We start from the raw sequence: 5,203 nt of genomic DNA on the forward strand, positions 1-5,203 counted from the left end.
TCCCCCCTCTCTATGTGGCTCACTTTCATCCAACTTTTGGCCTGTGATCCTAGGCAACTGCTTTCTCACCACCCCTACACAGCAGGTAGAAGATTGGACAGAGGCTGGAGAATCACTGTACATTTCATTGTTTATACATGAAAAGGTTTAGTTTGGGAAGCAGTTCACTACATTGAATGGTAATTTCGTGTTGAGCACTCTAAGAAACATGGGGGGGGGGGCGTTTTCCACAAGTGTGGGAAATAACATGTATCGATTCAGTTAATTTTTCAGAGCAACCCTGAGGTAGAGGCTATTATTAACTCTATTTTACGTAGCTACTAAGAGAGGCGATTTTGAAGTCTTCACTCTATCTCTATTGCCTCTCATAGTAAAAGGGCATTGGACTGAATGAAAATAAGGAAATATAAATTATGATTTAGGCCTTTCTTCTTAAAAACTGTACGCCCTGATTCTCTAAAAATTCTCTATAACTTCATGCAAAATAATGCACATATTATAGAAATGACAGAAAATATCAATTTTATCATCTTTTAAGGGGTTTTAGTTGAAAGCATTCTTCTATTATCACCTCTACTCATAGAAATGAGCCAACACTTTGTAGAGTTTTGTTTATTGTTTTGGTTTTTGCATCCTAACCTCCCAGCTCACTGTTGGTTTCATGGTACATAAGAGTAAGACGTGTATCCATGATCATCAATGAGCAGGTGAGCATGATTTTAATGGAACTCAGCTCTAAGAATCTACAGACCTCAAGAAAAGCAGTGTGTTTAGGGGGTGGAAATAACTAAAACGAAGTGTGTGAAAGGGTACTGTTTCCGGAGACTAATGCAGCCCTTAGTAGAAGACCCTCTCCTGAAATTCATTCATTCATGAAATATTTATTAAGCATCTCAGTGCCAGGCACTGGGGATACAGGAGACAACAAAAAAAATAACCCTCATTTCTTGGAGTAAACATTCTAGAATAATGTGGGATTGTGGATGCAAAACAAGCATAATATTAATAGCAATAAAAACACGTAGCAAATATTTCAACCCTCAAAAGAGGGTATAGGTGTTATAAACACCCTATTAAAAAAACTAGCTGGAGGGCTGGACATAGCTCAGTGGCAAAGCATTTGCCTTGTATTCGCAAAGCCCTGTGTTCCATCCCCAGTTCCAAAAAAGAAAAGACAAAAAAAAGAACAAGAACCCCACCTAAAAAATAATAATAATAATAATATTTTTTAAAAAACTAACTGGAGGCAGTAATATTATAGAAAATTTGGGAATCAAAATCTGCAACCAAATGTGGAAATAACAAAAAGAATATTAAAACTACTATAATAGATGAAGAGACACAGGAATAGATAGAGATGCAATAAAGACTTTCTTCTAACCAGAGGAAAAATCCTTCTGCTAAGGCCAAGGCAGACAAAAATTACTATTTGGAATTATTCCCAAATGTGGGAAGAGAGGGGTGAGCAGATATTACTAAGTGATCAAAATAATGGTAAATTTATTTTAGTACCCAGGGTTAAACCCAGGGGTGCTTAATCACTGTGCCACATGCCCAGCCCTTTTTATTTTTTATTTTCAGACAGGGTCTAAGTTGCTTAGGGACTTGCTAAATTGCTGAGGTTGGCTTTGAACTTGCAATCCTCCTGCCTCAGCCTCCCACGTAGCTGGAATTATAGGTGTGGGCCACTGTGCCAAGAAAATTTCTTTTTAAAAAAAAGATATCAACAAATTCTTTTATGTCTAACAAAGTAGATGGCTGGCTGTAATTTACTAAATACTTTCCTAGCTGTTGAAAAGCTTGTTTGTAAATAAGTGTTGGGAAAGAGGAATTCTTGAAGGAAAAAGAATGCTTGAGAATTTGGAGTTTGGGGGTTAATCATAAAGAACAGAAAAAGAGGAGCTAACAGTGTAAACTTGTGCTATATTAGCTAGCAGCTGGATTAGTTTTTTTGTTTTTGTTTTTAAAGAATGGTGGAGTGCAGTGGCACACATCTCAAAATTAAATTCAGTCAAAAGAAAACTTTCACAAGCTCTCACCATATCAACCTAAAGCCTGTGGTTCAATCAGTATTGTTTTCCTTCCAGTTATTGTGACTTTGCTGGCCATGCACCTATAGGAGCATCCCATTGTATCTACTGAAGGACATCTCCACCTCTCAAGGGACTCCACAGGTCTCTTTCATCTACTGGATCTTTCCCATCAGCATATGTAAATACTGCAATTTCTCCCATTTTAAAAATAGCAAAAATCTTGATTTTTACCTCATTCTCCAGCTACTGCCCCATTCCTCTATTCCTCTTTTAAAAAAGCTTAAAGTTGTCATGACATGCTGTCTCCAACTTCTCATTCTCTCAAACCCTCCCCAGTTAGGATTTTCCCAACATCAGATTGATAGTCAAGTTGATATATGACTTTCACCTTGCAGGTTCCTTTCCCTGAGACTTCATCTCATTACACCATTTAGTAAAATCTGACACACTTGGCCATTCTGTCCTCCTTAAAACACTTCTATATCTCCATACTCTTAATAGTTTTTCCTCCTGCTTCAAACACATTCTCAGTCTCTTTTTGTCTCTTGTCCCTTCTCTTTTCCCCAAGGTCTGAGCACTGGACATTTCTCTTTTCTAAAGGCATTCCCTCAATTATCTCACTCCATTCATCAGTTGATGATTCCTAAACATCTATTTCCAGCCTGGACCCCTTCTTTGAACTTAAGTCTATATACATCTGTACAGTAGACATCTCCATTGGACACCTAACCGCAGTTCCAAATTTAATGTTATAGCCAACCTCCTGCTCCTCCTATTATCATCCCCATCTCAGTATTGTCCATTCTTCTAGTTGGTCAAGCCAAACACAGGGAGTCTTCTTTGACTTTACAAATCCCATTGATGTCATTGTCAATATATATGGTACAGTTCTCATTACCTTCAGCATTTGCAACCTAAGCCACCCTTTTACTAAATTGTGATGAGACTCTTTGCCTTTAACCTGAGTAGCTGGGATCACAGACACACCAATGCACCCAGTTGCCAACATGTCTTAGAAAGGGATTCAACTTCGACTGAACACTGAATCGTAGCAATCAATTTTTTTCCCTGTCAAAAGTATACAGGAAGCTAGCTGGACATGGTAGCGCAAGCCTGTAATCCCGGCGGCTGGGGAGGCTGAGGCAGGAGGATGACAAGCTCAAATCCAGCCTCAGCAAACGGGAGGTACTAAGCAACTCAATGAGTCCCTGTCTCTAAATGAAATACAAAATAGGGCTGGGGATGTGGGTCAGTGGAAGTGCCCCTGAGTTCAATCCCTAGTGCCCCCACCCAAAAAATGCATAGGAGATAAGGATATGATGATATAGGTATTGGTCATAAAATGAGGCATGGTCCTATGTATCAATTCATTAAACAAGCCCTATAATTGGGATTGCAGCTGTATTCAAACTTTAAATTATTTATACCTCATCTATTCCCAAGGATAACAAAGAAGACAGGAATAGAAAGTTCCACAAAAATTCCAAAGTAGAAAATAAAAATTGGGGGGTTGGGGGTGTAGCTCAGTGGTAGAGCACTTGCCTAGCAAGAACAAGGTCCTGGATTAAATTTTCAGCGCTCTCTCTCTCTCTCTCTCTCTCTCTCTCACACACACACACACACACACACAAATTTCCAGCATTACATACACACACACTCCCCCCCACCCCATCCCCCCCCACACACACACACCCCCACCCCGTCCCCACCTCGGGCTTGCCTAGCAAACAAAAATTTCAAGTTACCTTATTTTAGGAAAAAAAATGAACTTCAGAACACAATTTACTTTTTTTTATAAGTATCATAATATTTACCTTTTTCCTTTTATAGCTTTTAAATTATAGCTACTGCTAACCTGCAAGTTTGGAGTACTTTTGCGTAAAAGTTCATTCCTTAATTATGTAATTTACAAGATTTCTTGTGTACCTGAGTTTTTTGTTGTTGTTGTGTTTTGTTTTTGTGTTGCTGGGGATCAAATCCAGTGCTCCACACATACAAGACAAATGCTACCACCAAACTACATCCCCAGCCCCTATGTATGTGGTTCTACAATTTTTCTAGGCACCATCAAGGATGTTTTTTTTTCTTCAAAACATTTTCTGTCTCTCCTAACAACGCAGGTTTTTCAGATACAAGACATAATTATGGCCGGGCGAGGTGGCACACGCCTGTAATCCCAACAGCTCTGAAGGCTGAGGCAGGAGGATCGCAAGTCCAAAGCCAGCCTCAACAAAAAGTGAGGCACTAAACAACTCAGTGAGATTCTGAGATGTGGTTCAGTGGTCCAGTGCCACTAAGTTCAATCCATGGTCCAAAAATAAAATAAAATGGAAATATATATAAAATATTTAAAAATAGGGGCTGGGGATGTGGCTCAAGCGGTAGCGCGCTCTTCTGGCATGCATGCGGCCCGGGTTCGATCCTCAGCACCACATACCAACAAAGATGATGTGTCCGCCGAGAACTAAAAAATAAACATTAAAAATTCTCTCTCTCTCTCTCCTCTCTTACTCTCTTTAAAAAAAAAAAATTTAAAAATAAATAAAATGGAAAAAAATAAAATTATGGCCAGGCATGCTGGTGCACGCCTGTAATCCCAGAAGCTTGAGAGGATAAGGCAGGAGAATCCCAAGTTCAAAGCCAGCCTCAGGAACTTAACAAGGCCCTAAGTAACTCGGTGAGAACCTGTCTCTAAATAAAATACAAAAAAAGGGCTGGGGAAGTGGCTCAGTGCTTAAGTGGCCCTGGATTCACTCCACTGTGCAAAAAAAAAAAAAAAAAAAATATATATATATATATATATATATATATATATATGTATATACTTATGAATCATGTTGATATTGCTTGCTAAGTGGCTTAATGTTGCTATCATCTGTTAGAGCTATACTTTTTTGTTTGCTTGTTTAGAAGTTGTTCTTCCAAGTATTCATTCAAGAATACAGAATGAGGTTTTTTTCCTCCTAACTACAACATCCTTTATTCTACCAGGTTCACTGTAATGGCCAAAGCTTAGGTCTTTCCAATGGACTCGAATCCCTGTGGGATCTTTTACAGTAAGAACATAATGCCATTAACACTGAAATAAAATGGTAATGATATCAATAAAATGACAGTTAAAGACTAAGGACTAATTTGCCGACATGGTACATATAAACAACAATCAGATG

This window comes from Spermophilus citellus (genome assembly GCF_964194105.1).
Source record: "Spermophilus citellus genome assembly, chromosome: 10".
Taxonomy (NCBI): domain Eukaryota; kingdom Metazoa; phylum Chordata; class Mammalia; order Rodentia; family Sciuridae; genus Spermophilus; species Spermophilus citellus.